A 22,622-nucleotide genomic window follows, 5' to 3' on the forward strand; every position below is an offset into this window, starting at 1 on the left:
TATCTATTTATCTCATATCTATCTATCTCATATCTATCTATTCCGTATCTATCTATCTCATATCTATCTAGCTATCTCATATCTATCTATCCCGTATCTATCTATCTCATATCTATCTCTCTATCTCATATCTATCTATCTATCTCATATCTATCTATCTCATACCTATCTATTTATCTATCTCATATCTATCTCTCTATCTCATATCTATCTATCTATCTCATATCTATCTATCTCATACCTATCTATTTATCTATCTCATATCTATCTCTCTATCTCATATCTATCCATCTCATATCTATCTATCTATCTATCTCATATCTATCTAGCTATCTCATATCTATCTATCCCGTATCTATCTATCTCATATCTATCTCTCTATCTCATATCTATCTATCTATCTCATATCTATCTATCTCATACCTATCTATTTATCTATCTCATATCTATCTCTCTATCTCATATCTATCCATCTCATATCTATCTATCTATCTATCTCATATCTATCTCATATCTATATATATCTATCTATCTCATATCTATCTATCTACCTATCTATCTCATATCTATCTATATCATATATATCTATATCATATCTATCTATCTACAAATAGAAAAAACCACAGCACACAAAGAGTCTTCAGTGCAAAACAAATGTTGTTATATTCCATCATAAGCAAGAAAAAAAGTGCAAGGTTTCGGTAATCTCACATCACCATCCTCAGGCCTAGTGCAATGGACAAACACTGGCTCTTAAATAGCCACAATGACATCACTTAATTGTTACATCCCTCAATTAATAAGGTAATAATTTACATAAATTCATTTAAATAGAAGTGCATACATATCATCAAGAAAACAAAGTGCATATACTGTGTATACTCGAGTATAAGCCGAGGCCCCTAATTTCACCCCAAAAATCTAGGAAAAGTTATTGACTCGACTATAAGCCTAGGGTGTGAAATACATCATCCCCCCCATGTCATCATCCCCCCTGTCATCATCCAGACCCCCGTCATTAACACCCTCATCATCATCACCCTGTCATCATCCCCCTCGTCATCATCCCCCTCGTCATCATCCCCCTCGTCATCATCCCCCTCGTCATCATCACTGCCTGTCAATGCCTTCATCAGTGGTCCTTAATCTGCGGACCTCCAGATGTTGCAAAACCACAACTCCCAGCCATCGGCTGTCCGGGCATGCTGGGAGTTGTAGTTTTGAAACATCTAGAGGTCCGCAGGTTGAAGTCCACTGCGACCTTCGTCATCATCCAGACCCCCCCTTTAGTTTTCTACTCACCTCCCCTCGGTGGGAAGGAAGGGTGAGCTGGTCCGGGCCATCTATACTGCAGGGACCGTCCGGTGGGGAGGGTTAGTCGTTTCGGGCTGTCCATCTTCACTGGGAGGCCCTCTTCTCTGCTCCGGGCCGGCCCCGGACTAGTGATGTTGCCTTGACAACGACAACACAGGAACGTTCATGCGCAGGGACATCACAGACGTCTGCTGCGCATGGACGTCCCTGTTCACAAATTCATGGCTGTAGTAAGAGTTAAAGGGGTATTCCGGGCAAATTTCTTTATCCCCGATCGCGGGGGTCCCGCTGCTGAGACCCCCGCGATCTCGCTGCAGCACCCGCATTATATGCGGCTGCTGAATCTCCAGTTTCGGAAACCTCCGGGTTTCCGGGACTGGGGACGTGATGCCACTCCCCCTCCATTCATGTCCATAGACATGAATGGAGGGGGCGTGGCGTTACATCACGTCCCCAGTCCTGGAAACCGGGAGGTTTCCAAAACTGGAGATTCAGCAGCCGCACAAAGTGTTTTGATACTGGAAGGTCCAACCTTCTCTTACGTATACTATGTCTATGTTGATTCAGTTGTGTTTTTAAATCATTCGTGGTCTCCTTCACATAAATTAAATCACATGGGCACCACAGGATATATACAATAAAATCCGAGTTGCAAGTCAGATAGTAATTAATCTTATATGAAATACCACTCTGTGGATGTATAAAGTTCCTTTTTCTGCGTCATCATGAATTTTTTTGGGATACCCTCTATCTCTAAATGAGTTAGACATATTAGTCAAGGCCCTCTCCAATTTTTCTTCCGTATCTGTAATGCGTTGGGCACGTAACATTTGACTGAATGGTAGGGACTCAATCATTGGGCGTGGATGGCAGCTTTCATATCTGAGTAGATTATTACAATCAGTGCTCTTAGTGTAGAGATCTGTAGTCAGACCGCCATCCTCGATCGAGACCGCAACATCCAGAAAATGTACAGCGTCTTGTGAGTATACAAGTGTATATTTGACATCATTGTCCACAGAATTTAAGAACGTATGAAACTGCTTCAATTCCTCCTCAGTGCCCAGCCACAAGAGGAAGAGGTCGTCCATGTATCTCCACCAGCCCAGGACTTGCCTGAAGTAGTGGGACACATAGACGACAGTCTCCTCTATAAAGGCCATAAATATATTTGCATAAGTTGGGGCCACGTTACTCCCTATGGCCACTACTCTACATTGTTAACAATACTCATCATCAAAGAGAAAATAATTGTTCTCCAATATTAACTGTAACAGTGAAGTTATGAACTCAACCTCCCTGAAATTGGAGTCCCTAACCAAGTCTCCTGTGACTGCGTGCACCTTACTTCTTCTGGGCATTTACTGACGGTTGTACTGCTTTTCTAGAGTTCTATCCATCTATCTATCTCTTATCTATCTATCTCATATCTATCTATCTATCTATCTATCTATCTATCTCATATCTAACTATCTATCTATCTCATATCTATCTATCTATCTATCTCTCTCATATCTATCTATCTATCTCATATCTAAATATCTCATATCTATCTATCTATCTATCTATCTCATATCTATCTATCTGCCCAGGGCTGGCCCAAGACCTTGTGCTGCCTAAGTCCAAAAGTGAAATACTGCCCCCCCCAAAAAAAAAAAAAAAAAAAAAAATATATATATATATATATATATATATATATATATATATATATAAATTAATAAAAGAGTACTATGCCATATAATTGCACTGGAACTCACATCATTCTGCAGCATTAGGTAGGCAGCCTAGATTCCTCGCATTAGGTAGGCAGCAGTTTCCCCACATTAGGTAGCATAGTTCCCCCACATTAGGTAGCATAGTTCCCCCACATTAGGTAGCATAGTTTCCCCACATTAGGTAGCATAGTTCACCCACATTAGGTAGCATAGTTTCCCCACATTAGGTAGCATAGTTTCCCCACATTAGGTAGCATAGTTTCCCACATTAGGTAGCATAGTTTGCACCCCCCCCCAACACACACACAAACACACACAGACACAAACACAGAGACACACACACATAGACACACTTACCTCACCTGAGCAGCGCTTTTCCTCTCTGGTGGCGGCCTGACGAGTGATGTCACTGACATCCTCCTGCGCAGATCTGTGGAGGAACATCGCTTGCATGACGTCCCTTGTTGCACCAGGGCCGGCCGGCCGCAAACTCACTGTCGAAAGTGGCCGCTGCACTATTAAGCGCCGCTGCCACTTTAGAACTGTGAGCAAAGTGCCACACCTGAAAAGTGCCGCCTGAAACAAATGGTCCCACCGGGTCCCATGGTAGGGCTTGCCCTGTATCTATCTATCTATTTATACTTCATTAGGCATGTTTATGCATTTTGGTGCCTTACTTGACAGGGGGACATTATTTTGACAGAAAAAATGTAGCATAGCAGAAAGTCTGAAAGAGATTTTGGTCTGAAATGTGGTACAGTGCATCACAACCAAATGAACTGGCGTAAAGTGCACAACTTTTTGGTGGTGTTAAGCAAGACAACTGAGCCTAAAGATTCACCAAATGCATTATGCATCCTGAGCCACTGTGATAAATCTGGAGCACTGTGTTCCAAAGGATTCTGCTGCTCTGTGCATACTGCAGAATTTCAGCAGCGTACTCTATTGGCGTCTATGAGATGGTGCACATCCACATCATCCTCCTGTAAATGATTTTGGAGATGCCTGCTAGTGGAAGTCTGCCAGATGAATGCATGAAGAACAGCTCACACAGGCTTTAAATAGGCAGGGGAGCATACAGGGAGAACAGCTCATACAAGCTGTAAATAGGGAGGGGAGCATACAGGGAGAACAGCTCATACAGGCTTTAAATAGGCAGGGGAGCATACAGGGAGAACAGCTCATACAGGCTGTAAATAGGGAGGGGAACATACAGCGAGAACAGCTCACACAAGCTGTAAATAGGGAGGGGAGCATACAGTGAGAACAGCTCACACAAGCTGTAAATAGGGAGGGGAGCATACAGGGAGAACAGCTCACACAGGCTGTAAATAGGGAAGGGAGCATACAGGGAGAACAGCTCATACAGGCTGTAAATAGGGAGGGGAGCATACAGGGAGAACAGCTCATACAGGCTTTAAATAGGCAGGGGAGCATACAAGGAGAACAGCTCATACAGGCTGTAAATAGGGAGGGGAGCATACAGGGAGAACAGCTCACACAGGTTGTAAATAGGGAGGGGAGCATACAGCGAGAACAGCTCACACAGTCTGTGAATAGGGAGGGGAGCATACAAGCAGAACAGCTCACACAGGTTGTAAATAGGGAGGGGAGCATACAAGGAGAACAGCTCATACAGGCTGTAAATAGGGAGGGGAGCATACAGCGAGAACAGCTCACACAGCCTGTAAATAGGGAGGGGAGCATACAGCGAGAAAGCTCACACAACCTGTAAATAGGGAGGGGAGCATACAGGGAGAACAGCTCACACAGGCTGTAAATAGGGAGGGGAGCATACAGCGAGAACAGCTCACATAGTCTGTAAATAGGGAGGGGAGCATACAAGCAGAACAGCTCACACAGGCTGTAAATAGGGAGGGGAGCATACAGGGAGAACAGCTCATACAGGCTGTAAATAGGGAGGGGAGCATACAGGCAGAACAGCTCACACAGGCTGTAAATAGGGAGGGGAGCATACAGCTAGAAAAGCTCACACAATCTGTAAATAGGGAGGGGAGAATACAGGGAGAACAGCTCACACAGGCTGTAAATAGGGAGGGGAGAATACAGGGAGAACAGCTCACACAGTCTGTAGATAGGGAGGAGAGCATACATGGAGGACAGCTCACATAGGCTGTAGATAGGGACAAGAGCATACATGGAGGTCAGCACACACATGCTGTAGATAGGGAGAAGAGCCTGCATGGAGGACAGCTCACACATTCTGTCGATAGGGAGGGGAGCATACATAAAAGGATGCTCACAAAGGCTGTAGATAGGGAGGAGAGCATACAGGGAGAACAGCGCACACATTCTGTAGATAGGGAGGGGAGCATACATAAAAGGAAGCTCACACAGGCTGTAGTTAGGGAGGTCAATATACATAGAACACAGCTCACACAGGCTGTAGATGTAAAAGATTATATATGGAGTGCAGCTCACACAGGCTGTAGACTAAGAGGAGGGCATACAAGGAGGGAAGCTCACACAGACTGGAGACTGACATAGAAGTAGATAGAGGGGAGAGCATACATTGAGAGCACGTTACTCTACATAGATAGGGAAGAGGTCTGCATGGGCTGTAGACTCATGAACACACAACCAGCATGTATTATTTGGAGGAAATCTTCAAATGATTCATTTAGATTTTATTTATGATTTTCTATAGATTTAACGATTTGAGACAATTCGGCATAAAGTGTCCAGGAGATTCCCCAGGCTTATGTATCTGTTATGATTCGGCAAGCTGGAGGTGGATCCTCTGTGTCAGAGAGGGATTGGCGTGGACTGTGCCGGCGGACCGGTTCTAAGTTGCTACTGGTATTCACCAGAGCCCGCCGCAAAGCAGGATGGTCTTGCAGCGGTGGTAGCAACCAGGTCGTATCCACCGGCAACGGCTCAACTTCTCTGACTGCTGAGATAGGACAAGGCAAGAGCAAGGTCGGACGTAGCAGAAGGTCAGGGAAGGCAGCAAGGGTCGTAGTCAGGGGCAACAGCAGAAGATCTGGAACACAGACTTTGGACAACACTAAACGCTTTCTCTGGCTCAAGGCACCAAGATCCGGCAAGGAAGTGAAGGGGAAGTGAGGTTAAATAGACAGGGAGCAGGTGGAGGCTAATTAGACTGATTGGGCCAGGCACCACTCATTGGTGCACTGGCCCTTTAAATCTTAGAGAGCTGGTGCACGCGCGCCCTAAGGAGCGGAGCCGCACGCGCCAGAATGTGACAGCCAGGGACCGGGACGGGTAAGTGGCTTGGGATTCGATTCCCGAGCGGGCGAGTCCCGCTATGCGAATCGCATCCCCATCGTGAATGTCAGTGCAGCGCTCCCGGTCAGCGGGTCTGACCGGAGCGCTGCAGAGAGGAGAACGCCGCGAGCGCTCCGGGGAGGAGCAGGGACCCGGAGCGCTCGGCGTAACAGTACCCCCCCTTAGGTCTCCCCCTCTTTTTGTCTCCTTGTCCCTTCAAATGAGATGAGAACATAGGGGGCGCCTCTTGAGTTTCCTTCCGGAACAAAAAGAAGTCCTGGGTAGCTACATCAGCGGCAGGTAATCCAGAAGAAGTGGGAATGGGGAGGGGGGGCAGAGGGTGAAGCTTGTCACGGGGCAGAGTGTCACCAGGAACGGGGCTATGAGGAGCAGATGTGAGGAATCGTTTGTGACAAGCAGGACCCCAATTCTTGATCTCCCCGGTGGTCCAGTCAAGGGTGGGAGAATGACGCTGGAGCCATGGCAGACCGAGGAGGACTTCAGAGGTGCAGTTGGGCAAAACTAAAAATTCTATTTTCTTGTGATGCAGTCCAATGCTCATAAGCAAGGCCTCTGTGCGGTAACGCACAGTGCAGTCCAACTTCACTCCGTTGACCGAAGAAATGTAGAGCGGCTTGACGAGACGGGTCACGGAATGCAGAACCTATTAACCAAAGAGGCCAGAAATTTTTTTCCAGCAGAACCAGAGTCCAAGAAGGCCACAGCTGAGAAGGAGGAGTTGACAGAAGGAGCAATCCGCAAGGGCACAGTGAGACGTGAAGAAGCAGAATTCACACCAAGGGACGCCACTCCCATTTGAACAGGGTGCGTGCATGCGTTTCCCAGACGTGGAGGACGAATAGGGCAATCCACCAAGAAATGTTCGGTACTAGAGCAGTACAGGCATAAATTATTATCCCTACGGCGAGTCCTCTCTTCATGGGTCAGGCGAGACCGATCCACTTGCATAGCCTCCTCGGCGGGAGGCACAGGGGTAGATTGCAAAGGATACTGGGAGAGAGGTGCCCAGAGATCAAGGTCCTTTTCCTGGCGGAGCTCCTGGTGTCTTTCAGAAAAACGCTTGTCAATGAGGTCGGCCAAAAGGATAAGTTCTGACAGGTTAGGTGGAATTTCTCGTGCGGCCAGTACATCTTTGATGTTGCTGGATAGGCCTTTTTTAAAGGTCGCGCAGAGGGCCTCGTTATTCCAAGATAATTCGGAGGCGAGAGTACGAAATTGGATGGCGTATTCGCCTAAAGAAGAATTTCTCTGGACCAGATTCAGCAAGGCAGTTTCGGCAGAAGAAGCCCGACTGGTTCCTCGAAGACACTACGGACTTCAGCGAAGAAGGACTGGACTGAGGCTGTGGCAGGATCATTGCGGTCCCAGAGCAGTGTGGCCCAAGACAAGGCCTTTCCAGACAGAAGACTAACTACGAAAGCCACCTTAGACCGTTCTGTAGGAAATTGGTCCGACAACATCTCCATATGTAGGGAACATTGAGACAGGAAACCACGGCAGAGTCTAGAGTCCCCATCAAATTTGTCCGGCAGGGACAAGCGGAGGCTAGGAGCGGCCACTCGCTGCGGAGGAGGTGCAGGAGCTGGTGGATGAGATGGTTGCTGCTGTAGCAGTGGCAGAAGTTGCTGTAACATGGGGTCAACTGCGACAGCTGCTGTCCTTGTTGGGCAATTTGCTGAGATTGCTGGGCAACCACCGTTGGTAGGTCAGCGAGACTTGGCAGTGGCACCTCAGCGGGATCCATGGCCGGATCTACTGTTATGATTCGGCAAGCTGGAGGTGGATCCTCTGTGCCAGATTGGCGTGGACCGTGCCGGCGGACGGGTTCTAAGTTGCTACTGGTATTCACCAGAGCCCGCCTCAAAGCAGGATGGTCTTGCAGCGGCGGTAGCAACCAGGTCGTATCCACTGGCAACGGCTCAACCTCTCTGACTGCTGAGATAGGCGCGGTACAAAAGGAAAAGGCAAGAGCAAGGTCGGACGTAGCAGAAGGTCAGGGCAGGCAGCAAGGGTCGTAGTCAGGGGCAACAGCAGAAGATCTGGAACACAGGCTTTGGACAACACTAAACGCTTTCTCTGGCACAAGGCAACAAGATCCGGCAAGGAAGTGAAGGGGAAGTGAGGTTAAATAGAAAGGGAACAGGTGGAGGCTAATTAGACTGATTGGGCCAGGCACCACTCATTCGTGCACTGGCCCTTTAAATCTTAGAGAGATGGTGCGCGCGCGCCCTAAGGAGCGGAGCCGCACACGCCAGAACGTGACAGCCGGGGACCGGGACGGGAAAGTGGCTTGGGATGCGATTCGCGAGCGGGCGCGTCCCGCTATGCGAATCGCATCCCCATCGTGAATGTCAGTGCAGCGCTCCCAGTCAGCGGGTCTGACCGAGGCGCTGCAGAGAGGAGAATGCCGCGAGCGCTCCGGGGAGGAGCAGGGACCCGGAGTGCTCAGCGTAACAGTATCGCTTCTCTTCAATCTTAAATTATTGCAAGGAAGACAAGACTAAAGAATCTAAGATCCACCGCCGGGCCGAGCTGCGTCGTACTGAGCCGACTGTGGGAGGGAGGATGGATGAGAGAGTCCAGGAAAACTGTCCGGGCGCTACCTCCATCTGAACTGTGCAAAGGCATCTCAACATTTATAATGTTAAAAAAAATTGTAATTCCCTTTCATCAGAGTCAGAACTTTATTTGACCAGAAGATGCTGGAAAAAATGATCTCTAAAGAATCTCACATGGATCTCAACCAACCATTGATTTTGGGGAATAATTCTGCACATTAATTACTCTCTTAATCATGTATTAAGTAGAGCTGAGTGATCTGAGCCCCACAAACCTGAATTCAATCTGAACTTTGCGGGGGGGGGGGGGGGGGGGGATGCGGCTCTTTGAACTTTCAAACTTTTCAGGGTTCAGCTCTTACAATGTCAGGGCTGAGCTGTGCCCACAGCTGAAAGATGCCAGTACAGCTCAGCTCAGCAAGGGAGGAGTTGACTAACTCAGCAGTGCTAGTTAACTCCTTGGAGAGGAGTATACATTATACAGCCAATTATGTGGCTGTATAATGTAAACAATGAAGAGAGTGATACTTATCCTTTCATCATTTTTCCAGGCCTCTTTTTGTGTACCTCCACCCCCCTCGTGAGGGGTAGAGCTACACAAGAAGTGTCCCGTACCAGCGATAAGATGGCATGTATTACTCTCTTTACGGTGAACATTATACAACCATATAGATTGCTGTATAATGTATACATTCCCAATCAAGGAGTTAACGTGTACTGTTTATATGTGCTAATTAACTCCTTCCTTGCTTGTTTACTGTGACAAAAGAGTTAAGTTGTGCTGCGCAACAGCACAACTTAACTCTTTTGTCAGTAAACCAGCAAATTCTCTGGTTTGCTGTGACATCTTTCCGGGCTGAGTGCTAATTGCCAGCCCAGCAAGGAGGGTGCAATTGGCACTGCTGAACCAAACTTTCGGAAAGCTTCATCAACTCTAGTTGTTATGTCTGTTTTTGTGTTTTTCTGTCTTGGGGTCTGTTCAGACTCTAGTTTTTGTCTGAGCAGTTTGCTATTTTCCCTGGCTGGGGAATAATTAATGCTCTGAGCCAATTGCAACTTGGGTGTGGCTATTTATACCCAAGCTCCGCTGCACTCTGGTTGCTGGTGATTGATCTACTCTGACTATGTGCTATTGTACTATGCTGTCCACGTCTGCTTAATCATGCACCTTGTATTTATAATGTGATATTTCTGAGTTTTTAACCCCTTAAGGACAAAGGGTTTTTCTGTTTTGCACTTTCATTTTTTCATCCTTACCTTTTAAAAATCATAACCCTTTCAATTATCCCCCTAAAGTTCCATGTTATGGCTTATGTTTTGTGCCTCCAATTCTACTTTGCGGTGACATTAGTCATTTTACCAAAAAGTCCATGGCTAAACGGAAAAACCTTTATTCTGTAGGTCCATAAAACTAAAATGATACCCTACTTATATAGGTTTGATTTTGTCATACTTCTAGAAAAAATCATAACTACATGAAGGAAAATGAATATGTTTAAAATTGTCATATTTTGACCCCTGAATTTTTTAGTGGTACCATTCTGGTACCACTATTTTGGATTTTTATTGTGCGCACGCATTTGACCGTGTGGTTTAATTAACAATATATTTTTATAGGTCGGACATTTCCATCTTTATTAGCTTTTTTTCTCACACTTTTTTTGCAATGTTATAGCCTCCTCTATGCTCTATAACATTGCACACACTGATCTTCTACACAGATCACTGCCATGCATTAACATGGCAATGATCAGTGTTATCGGCAGTCGATTGCTCAAGACTGGAATTCAGGCTTTGGAGCAATCAATCGCCGATCAGACGTACCGGGGGCAGGTAACAGACCCTCCGATCTCGTTCTAGCTGATCAGGACATCACAATTTCACCGCGATGGTCCCGATCAGCCCGACTGAGCTGCCTGGACTGTATTTTTGTTACTTTAGACTCAGCTATCAACTTTGAAACATCAGTGACGCACGCTATTAGCTTAAGTGCCGCATGCGTTATAGACCGGGACTGGGCGCAGGGTGTAAAGGTACGCCCTGCGTTCTAAAGAGGTTTTTAGTCTGTGGTACATTTGTCAGTTTTTAGGATTATTGTATATCTGTTCTGCCTTTGCCTTGTATCTTAATCTGTGTTCACACTTTGTGGAGTTTGATTTTGTGGAGTCTGTTCAAACTCATCTGTTTCTCAGTCTAGTGTTCCGTGTTTTATATTTCTGTTTCCTTCTAGGCCAGTATCCTGATCACACGGTGGAGTGTGCCCGCTGGCTAGAAGTCTATCTGGAGTAAGTATTTTTGTCCCTCCTAGTTTGGAGTGGATAGTCTAGTTTGTTCTTTGTATGTGTCCAGAGTTGTTTTCTGATCTTTAGAGTATATAGTTGCACACATGCACTGATCATAGAGTACATGATCACTAATCTAGTCTAGTGTTTCCTCTGTGCTTTACCATTAGTCTATAGTGTCCTCTGTCCTTACTCACTGATCTGTGTCCTTTGAACTTAATCTGTTTGAACAGTGTCCTATGTTCCTGATCAGTTTGGGGTTTAGCATTCAGTTATTCTGCTCATCCCCTGCATTTCCTGGACTCTACTGTTTACTCATTCTTTACCTTGTCTAATTCATTTATTCATATTAGCCGTTTATCTGGATTCCGTTTTTTGAGTTGTTAGTACACTATATTCTGCCCTGTTTGTCTGTAAATATTCTGTCTTGTATATCTGCTTGTTTGGTAGTTTTCCAGTTATGTTTCTGGCATGTAACCGACTATGTATTTTATTTGTTTTTACGCCGGTTGTCCATCTGCTATATGGGTGAATGGGCAAGTAGGCAGGGAGTGTTATTAAGGAAAGCTTAGGGCTCACTTTCCCTGTCAAACCCCAGTCGGTCATGACACTAGTATTGAGCTCTATAAGTTGTCTTACAATTAATTCAAAAAGTGATTACAGCCTCCAGTCTTCTTGTGAATGAAGCCAAAAGGTTTGCACCGTGATTTGGGGATTTTCTGCCATTCTTCAGCTGTAAAGCCACAACATCAAACATGTGACCACTGTATGCTGAGAGTTGTAGTATTTAAACTATTGCCTCAAGAGTTACATGTTGGATATCCCACAACTATACTGTCTGAGAAAGAAACAATGCAAAGAGACGTTACAGAGCCCCAAACCTATGTGTAATATGACAGATGTACATATATGGCGGCACAGTATGTTCAGTAAATAGTTTGTGAATACGCCAATTATATAGGGCTGCATCATTCCCCAGAGACAGATGTATAACGCAGGCACTTAGTATCCTCCAATCTCCATGAATTATAAATTCTCCAGCTGAACGGGAGAGAACTCAATGTCACGCAGCATTTTAGCCGTGATTAAATACACAATTTTGTCACGCTGAGACGCGGCGGGGGTCAGAATACTTGACCTACATGGCAGCTGATGGAGAAATCCTAGAAGAGAGCGAAGATCAGATCTAATAGAGGACCCCTGGGTGGCAGCAGCTGAAGCACTGTGCGAAAATACTGGAAAGAGAAGATGTGGCCGCAACGTATCAGTGATCCAAGTGAACTCGGCCGCACAATGTCAAAGGAAAGAGCATCACCAAAATGTCATCAGACAAGACCATTGTGTCCTGAGACTGGACAGAGAACTAGACAGAGATAGGAACATGTGGAGAGGACGATCTGCAAAAACTACTCGGCTCAGCTGCTACTAGGCCTGGGAACTAGACCCTCTATAACTCAGGATCAGTACAGGATAAGTAATGTAATGTATGTACACAGTGACCTCACCAGCAGAATAGTGAGTACAGCTCTGGAGTATAATACAGGATATAACTCAGGATCAGTACAGGATAAGTAATGTAATGTATGTACACAGTGACCCCACCAGCAGAATAGTGAGTACAGCTCTGGAGTACAATACAGGATATAACTCAGGATCAGTATAGGATAAGTAATGTAATGTATGTACACAGTGACCTCACCAGCAGAATAGTGAGTACAGCTCTGGAATATAATACAGGATATAACTCAGGATCAGTACAGGATAAGTAATGTAATGTATGTACACAGTGACCTCACCAGCAGAATAGTGAGTACAGCTCTGGAGTATAATACAGGATATAACTCAGGATCAGTACAGGATAAGTAATGTAATGTATATACACAGTGACCTCACCAGCAGAATAGTGAGTACAGCTCTGGAGTATAATACAGGATATAACTCAGGATCAGTACAGGATAAGTAATGTAATGTATGTACACAGTGACCTCACCAGCAGAATAGTGAGTACAGCTCTGGAGTATAATACAGGATATAACTCAGGATCAGTACAGGATAAGTAATGTATGTACACAGTGACCTCACCAGCAGAATAGTGAGTACAGCTCTGGAGCATAATACAGGATATAACTCAGGATCAGTACAGGATAAGTAATGTAATGTATGTACACAGTGATCTCTCACCAGCAGAATAGTGAGTACAGCTCTGGAGTATAATACAGGATATAACTCAGGATCAGTACAGGATAAGTAATGTAATGTATGTACACAGTGATCTCACCAGCAGAATAGTGAGTACAGCTCTGGAGTATAATACAGGATATAACTCAGGATCAGTACAGGATAAGTAATGTAATGTATATACACAGTGACCTCACCAGCAGAATAGTGAGTACAGCTCTGGAGTATAATACAGGATATAACTCAGGATCAGTACAGGATAAGTAATGTAATGCATGTACACAGTGACCTCACCAGCAGAATAGTGAGTACAGCTCTGGAGTATAATACAGGATATAACTCAGGATCAGTACAGGATAAGTAATGTAATGTATGTACACAGTGATCTCACCAGCAGAATAGTGAGTGTAGCTCTAGAGTGTAATACAGGATATAACTCAGGATCAGTACAGGATAAGTAATGTAATGTATGTACACAGTGACCTCACCAGCAGAATAGTGAGTGTAGCTCTAGAGTGTAATACAGGATATAACTCAGGATCAGTACAGGATAAGTAATGTAATGTATGTACACAGTGACCTCACCAGCAGAATAGTGAGTGTAGCTCTAGAGTATATTACAGGCTGTAAGTCTAGGTTCACACCTTCCATCACATTCCCCGTTTTCGGATCTTTGTATACAGTGATTTTCTAGTAGTAGATGAGATTAGTCAGGTAGAAATATATCAGTCAGTTCTATCGACCACGGTAAGAAAAGACGGCACACTCCACGTTCTTACACACGGAATCATACAAAAAAGATTTCTTTATTAAATATACATTATTTACAGTTCCTTATATCTGTACAACAGTAAGAATAGAAAATAAAGAGAAATTGTTGTGTGCCAAGACATTTTATATCGTCTATAAATCTCTTTTTGCACTGGGTGTTATTTTAACAAGAAAACCCTTCAGTAGAACAAAGTGAGGAAGAAATACTGAGGCCTCCGCATGGAGAACAATGGTGGAATAATAATTGGAGCGTCTGGGTTACAATATGGCGGTCACTGTGCAGAGGGGGCACATACTTATTTCACTCTTCCGTTTAGATGAATGTTTTGTATAATATTACATATTTAGGAAAAATTTTTACAGTATAAGGAGGGAGAAAGGCGACAATAATATGACGACCTTCCCCTGCGCTTTTTAAGAACCCCCCAGATATTGACACAAAGGTTGACACCTATTGCCCCTAAACGCCGCCCATAGCTGGAGGGTAAAGTGCCTCCCGGGGCAATTCCTCCTGCACTTATTTGCTATTTGTTATGGTTCTAATGCAGAGTAGGAATCCTCTGTTGCAAATATATAATGTTCAGCATGATGGGAGTTGTAGTTTTTCAACATATTGAGGTTAAAGGTTAAGGTGGTACTCTGCTGCTAGACATCTTATCCCCATCCAAAGTATAGGGGGTGAGATGTCTGATCATGGGGGGCCCCGCTGCTAGGGACTCCCACAACCTCCTGCAGCATCCGACGTTCTAAACAAACACCAGTTTCCTGCGGCAGTAGTTGTGTTATTACGGACACGCCCCTAATGACATCACACCACACCCCCTCCATTCAGGTCTATGGGAGGGGGCATGTCAGGTGACACACCCCCACCTAATGACATAATAGAGGGGGCATTGCGTGACATCACAAGGGGCGTGGCTGTGATGTCACAATCTCGGCTGCCTGATCATAGCGTTCTTGAGCACCGGAGTACCCCTTTAAAGAGAACTTATTTATACCAACAAGGAAGAAGGCGCAAACCAACCAAAATAACAGAATGACATCAGACACCAAACCAAAAACATCATTATGGGACACCATTATTGGGGGAGACGACTATTTATCTTTTATGAGGCAGCAGTAGACCCCGTCAGAGGGGCCCATGAAGCTAAGGGGTTAATATGATGTGAGGTAAGAAAACATAAAAATGCAGAAAAAGTATATCATCACTGTCTGCCCCAGTCCTGAAACCACAAAAAATCCATTTGTTTTGTGGATCTGTAGTCATCTTCTCTACAGTGTCATCTCATTAATTCCTGAATGAACAGATACTCAGTACTACAATTCCCAGCATGCATTGCTTTTCTTTAGCCGTTATTCAAAGCAGCCACCCTGTCTACTCCCCTCCCACAGCACTACTGACAGTTTCCTGCCCTGATCTGATGCAGAACATCTGATTTCACAGTAGTCTATCACACAATCAGTGAGGTTGCAGCACCTCTGAATCCATTCCCTGTGTGCTCCTCTGCCTGTGACATTGCTCAGCACACGGCAGCATAAATAAATCAAGATCCAGTCACACCTCCTGAGACAGCAGAGAATACTGCATCATCCCATGAGAAAGGACGGTGTTTGGGGAGCTGCTGAGACAACACCACACTGACAATGAAAGGACTACACAACTTCCTATAAGGGCTGAGAAAATAAAAACAGCTGAAGCCGGTACAATTTGGGATAACACTATATTATTAAGTTCTATATCTTAGGGTGACAGTCTTGTTTCAATGCAACTTTCTTATACCACAATACCGCTTTAGGGTACATTCACACATACATGATCCTGCGCAGATTTGATGCGCAGGATTTGTAACTACCGATTAGAAGGTGTGCTCAGTTATTTCGTGTATATTGAAATCTGCAGCATAAAATCCTGCACATCAAATCTGCATGTGAACATACCCTTAAAGGAAAACTGTCAGCAGACACTGATCAGTTTGATGCTTACCGTGCCTGGATCCGCCGCAACGTTTGTCTGTAATCTTCGATTTTAGGTATATGCTAATGAAATGCTAACTGGCACCGGCCGGCCGCAGCGCTGCCCAGCTCATCAATATTCCTCCCCTCCCCCTCTCTCTCTTCACCCTGCTCTGTCATGAAGAGAGCAGAGGAATATTGATGAGCTGGGCGGCGCTGCGGCCAGCAGCATGGACGTCAGAGTGCCAGTTAGCCCGGCCGGTGCCAGTTAGCACCTCATTATCATATATCAAAAATTGAAGATTACAGCCGAACGGTGCAGCGGATTCCGGCACGGCAAGCATCAAGCTGATCAGCGTCCCCCACACTACTGGCCAGTACTGCTGGTTAATGGGGGGAGCAAGCTGACAGTTTTGCTTTAATAATAATTCTTGAGTGAGTTGAACATTTTTATAAATACCAAACTGCAGCTACCAGGGTTGGTCTAGGTACATATGAGTTTATTGTAGACAGAGCCCTGCTCCAGCTTTATCATGACACGGACACAGCAGGTTCACTTAGATTATCCCAGACCCCCAGAGACCAGCAGGTCCTGACATCTGGCCGGGTGGTCCTTGTTCTGACACCAGCTCCGATGGTCATCCAAGAATCCTAGCACAGTCCAGATGGTCCCATAGACTGCGGCCATGGATTCCGCGCTGTCTTACTGTTCTCCTATATATCCATAGTAGAGTAAATAATGTCAAACACTGAGCTTCTTGGGTCATGAATAGAACGTAAGAACTGAAAACACTGAGGTCACGAATCAGATGGAGGATGGATGGGACCACCATGACTATTGATAGAATGGAGTGAACAGTGTGTGCGCCCCTATGAGGACTGCAATGGTTCCCATCGTCCCATTTGTGTTACATTTCAGAAATGAGGGGGACTTCTAATCCCAGGTCCTTTTCAATCTGAACATCAATTATTATTATTTTTAGGAATCTATGCAAGGGTTGGAGTTCTTGGTTTCTGATACAGAGCTCCAAACCCCCAGCTAGGACATAGACTTAAAGGGGTACTCCGCCCCTAGACATCTTATCCCCTATCCAAAGGATAAGGGATAAGATGTCTGATCGTGGGGCGTCACACGGCTGTGATCCCCGCAATCTCTGTGCAGCACCAGGCATTTGCTCCGAAGGCTTGGAGCGGGAGGCGGGGGGGGGGGGGGGGTTGTCAGGGTGTGACGTCCCGGCCACGCCCCTCATGACGTCACGCTAGTGTTGCGCATGAATATTCGTACTGCTAATTTTTATTGTGACTATCGGCACTTTGCGATTTTGTGAATATTTAGAATATAGTGCTATATATTGGTAACGACGAATATTCATATTTTTTTCAGTTTTTTTCACATGCAAATTTTTAAGCAAATTTCATGCAGATTTCCCATGCAAATTTTAACATGGAAAAGAAAAGTGAACGAACATAGCGAATATGCGAATTTCGCGAACATGGGACGAATAATCTTTACTACATTCACGAATTATCGCAAATCTGAATATGGCCCCTGCTGCTCATTACCACGTCCCGCCACTCCCCCTCAATGCAAGTCTATGGGAGGGGGCGTGGTGACTGCCACGCCCCCTTCCTATAGACTTGCATTGAGGGGGTGTGGCCGTTACTTCACACGCGGTGTGGCCGTGACATCACGACCCCCACTGCCCACTCCAAGCATTCGTAACAAAATGTTCTGAATGCTGGGGCAGCGGAGTACCCCTTTATAAAGATAAAAAAAAACTGATACCTAAAAACACCACTAGGGGAAGCATAGGCACTCAATAAAAACACTGTTTTGAGCTCCTCAGCGCCCCCTAGTAGTGACAGCAGGCAAATAGAATTCTATCAAATTACTTTATATCTATGCAGGGGATTTGGGGCTCTGTATACAAACAATAAATAAATACATAATGAAAGGGTAACTCTCATTAAAATTAATTTTTGCTATTGCCCTCCTTATGGTAAATAAAAAATATTTCTAATATACTTTGTTTTAAAAAAATTACGTTTTCTATGTTTTATTTGTGCTTAAAAAAGCTCAAGAGCCCATTTTCCCCCAACTCATACACAGACTTTGGACCAAAGTCCAAACACAGGAAGTGCTGCCTGGAGTGCTGAGGGGGGTGTGTCCAACCTCATCCAATCATAGCTCCTCTCACACTTAACTGCCATATGCTGTTGGCTGGACACACCCCCCTCAGCACTCCAGGCTGCACTTCCTGTGTTTGGACTTTGGTCCTCAGTCTGTGTATAAGATGGGGGGAAATGTGCTCTGGAGCTTTTTTTAAGCACAAATAAAACATAGAAAACTTCATTTTTTTTTTTAACAAAGTATATTAGAAATATTTTTTATTTACCATAAGGAGTGCAATAGCAAAAATTTTTTTAATGAGAGTGCCCATTTAAAGGATTGTGATCTATGTTTATAAGAAACGTTACAAAAAAAAAAAAAAAACCTTCATGATTTCTGTGTAAGTAAACGTACGCATGGTTGTTTTAGTTACACTCCTCTCTACATTGAAATTTTAACACCAGGAAGGAAAAAGTGAGGCATTATTGAAATCACAGGATGAATAGATATGTTAATGATATGCTGATATGCAAATGACAAGAAAGTGGGAGAAAAAACTAAATTGTAACAATTTTTTCACAGCGGATTCCTAATTTACTCCGTATTATAATAGGAGTAGTGGATGTGGTTTTTAGAAATAAATAAATAAACAAACAAACAAATAAACAAATAAATAAACAAACAAACAAAGAAAAAAAAAAACATCTGCAGAAAATCCCGACCTGCTGAGCCGTGTGTCTATATATGTTGTGGATATTCTGTAAATTTACTCGGGATTTTCCTTATTTACTTCAATGGGGAATCTGAATCTGCAATAAATCTGCATTACTCCGCTCTCCAGTGTCCAGAACATTGAGTTCCGAACGCTGTGTGCGGGCCTCCATGTTCACGCTCACCCCCTCGTGACGTCACGGCCACACCGCCTCAGTGAAAGTCTATGGGAAGGGGTCGCGGCGGCCGTTACGCCCCGTCCCATAGACTTGCATTGAGGAGGCGGGAGGTGACGTCACGAGGGGGCGAGCGTGAACATGGAGGCCCGCACACAGCGTTCGGAACTCAATGTTCCGGACCCTGGGTAGCGGAGTAACCCTTTAAGTCGATATGTGAGGCCAAGTCAGTTTGTTTAAGTTATTTAAAAAAAATGAATGATTCGAAGATGATGACTTTTACGATAGATGTTGCAAAACTACAAGTCCCATCATGCCCTGAAAAAAACAGCTGCAAAATCGCAATGTTGCAAAACGTGACTCACGGTCATCCCACAGTTCCCCGATCAAGGGATCCGCAGCAGAAGTGTGAATACAGCTCTGAGGGAATCGGAGTCGTCACATGAGACCGAATCAGCTTGTAAAGATACTCAATAGAATGAGGACTTAAAGCAGTGATCTCCAACCCGAAACAGCTTACTTACTGGGGAACTACAACTCCCAGCATGCCAAGACATATGTCAGCCTCTAATGTGGACCTCCACCCCATTACCTCTATATAGAACAGATGGCAACCCCCAATGTGGACCCCCACCCCATTACCTCTATATAGAACAGATGCCTACCCCCAATGTGGACCCCCTCCCCATTCCCTCTATATAGAACAGATGGCAACCCCCAATGTGGACCCCCACCCCATTACCTCTATATAGAACAGATACTAACCCCCAATGTGGACCCCCACCCCATTACCTCTATATAGAATAGGTGCCAACCTCCAATGTGGACCCCCACCCCATTACCTCTATATAGAACAGATGCCTACCCCCAATGTGGACCCCCACCCCATTACCTCTATATAGAACAGATACCAACCCCCAATGTGGACCCCCACCCCATTACCTCTATATAGAACAGATGCCAACCCCCAATGTGGACCCCCACCCCATTACCTCTATATAGAATAGATGCCAACCTCCAATGTGGACCCCCACCCCATTACCTCTATATAGAATAGGTGCCAACCTCCAATGTGGACCCCCACCCCATTACCTCTATATAGAACAGATGCCTACCCCCAATGTGGACCCCCACCCCATTACCTCTATATAGAACAGATGGCAACCCCCAATGTGGACCCCCACCCCATTACCTCTATATAGAACAGATGGCAACCCCCAATGTGGACCCCCACCCCATTACCTCTATATAGAACAGATGCCAACCTCCAATGTGGACCCCCACCCCATTACCTCCATATAGAACAGATGCCAACCTCCAATGTGGACCCCCACCCCATTACCTCTATATAGAATAGGTGCCAACCTCCAATGTGGACCCCCACCCCATTACCTCTATATAGAACAGATGCCAACCTCCAATGTTGACCCCCACCCCATTACCTCTATATAGAACAGATGCCAACCTCCAATGTGGACCCCCTCCCCATTACCTCTATATAGAACAGATGTCAACCTCCAATGTGGACCCCCACCCCATTACCTCTATATAGAACAGATGCCTACCCCCAATGTGGACCCCCACCCCATTACCTCTATATAGAACAGATGTCAACCTCCAATGTGGACCCCCACCCCATTACCTCTATATAGAACAGATGCCTACCCCCAATGTGGACCCCCACCCCATTACCTCTATATAGAACAGATGGCAACCCCCAATGTGGACCCCCACCCCATTACCTCTATATAGAACAGATGACAACCCCCAATGTGGACCCCCCACCCCATTACATCTATATAGAACAGATACCAACCTCCAATGTGGACCCCCACCCCATTACCTCCATATAGAACAGATGCCAACCTCCAATGTGGACCCCCACCCCATTACCTCCATATAGAACAGATGCCTACCCCCAATGTGGACCCCCACCCCATTACCCTCTTAAGAACAGGTTTTATCTTCCATTGTGGACCCCCCCACCCCATACCCTATATAGAACAGGTGTCAACCTCCAATATACTATGTGGTCAGTCCTAAAATATATGCCCTAATATATGTGGAGCCCTTCTCTCCAAAAAGAAAAAAAAAATTACAAATAGAATACACAACATCCTCCAGGGTAAAACACAGCAGCTTCCTACTAAGACAGCGCCACTCCTGTCCTCAGGTTGTGTGTGGTACTACAACTTGGCTCCATTATCTTCAATTCAACTGAGCTGCAAAACCACAAACAACCTGAGGACAATTTGGTGCAGTTTAAAAACATAAATAAATAAATAAATAGAAAATAAATAAATAAAAATAGCAACAGTGATTGTGTAATTCCAGTAATTACCTCTATAAATCCATATCCATTCTGCACTAGCTGGGGGTAATACCGGGACACGAGTCCCCAGGAATACATTGATACAAAATAATATATTGTTTCCATTCTCATCTGTGCAAAAATAAATCCAGCCCGTTCCTTTATCTATAGCGTCATCTATGGAATATAAGTTTTTTTTCCATCAAAAATACGATATTTCCTGTTATAAACTCTTGTCTCCGGCACATTCTAGAATCCCATAAGTCTCCAAATACAACCTAACTGGGAGGACTACAGGTACAAGCAATGTCTACCCGTCCAAGACTCTAATCGTACAGTCCCTCTAAGGCAGTGTTTCCCAACTAGGGCACCTCCAGCTGTGGCCAAACTACAACGCCCAGCATGCCTGGACAGCCAAAGGCTGTCCGGGCATGCTGGGCGTTGTAGTTTGGCCACAGCTGGAGGCGCCCTGGTTGGGAAACATTGCTCTAAGGAGACAATGCTTCTATCGACTTCATTACAATTGCATTGATCAATGTTTTCTGTGGTCTCCGAACAGCTGGAGGACCACTACAGGATCGGACAATCCAACTTCTTCATAAACAATGTTAATAGGGTTAACAAGTATCAGGAAAAAAAAAAAAAAATTTTCTCAAAAACAGCTCCACCCCTGTCTTCAGGTCATGTGTCGTATTACAACTTGGCTCCATTCACTTTAAAGGGGTACTACCGTGGAAAACTTTTTTTTTTTTTAATCAACTGGTGCCAGAAAGTTAAACAGATTTGTAAATCACTTCTATTAAAAAATCTTAATCCTTCCAGTACACTTTAGGGGCTATATACTAAAGAGAAATCCGAAAAAAGAAATGCATTTCCTGTGATGTCCTGACCACAGTGCTCTCTGCTGACCTCTGCTGTCCATTTTAGGAACTGTCCAGAGAAGCATATGTTTGCTAAGAGGATTTTATCCAGTTCCTAAAATGGACAGAGATGTCAGCAGAGAGCACTGTGGTCAGGACATCACAGGAAATGCATTTCTTTTTTCGGATTTCTCTGTAATATACAGCCCCTAAAAAGTACTGGAAGGATTAAGATTTTTTTTTATAGAAGTGATTTACAAATCTGTTTAACTTTCTGGCACCAGTTGATTTAAAAAAAAAAAAAAAAAAGTTTTCCACGGTAGTTCCCCTTTAAAGGGGTACTGGGGTAGAAAACTTTTTTTTTTTTTTTTTTTTTAAATGAACTGGCGCCAGAAAATTAAAACAGATTTGTA

This window comes from Hyla sarda, chromosome 8, assembly GCF_029499605.1.
Source record: "Hyla sarda isolate aHylSar1 chromosome 8, aHylSar1.hap1, whole genome shotgun sequence".
Classification (NCBI taxonomy): Eukaryota; Metazoa; Chordata; class Amphibia; order Anura; family Hylidae; genus Hyla; species Hyla sarda.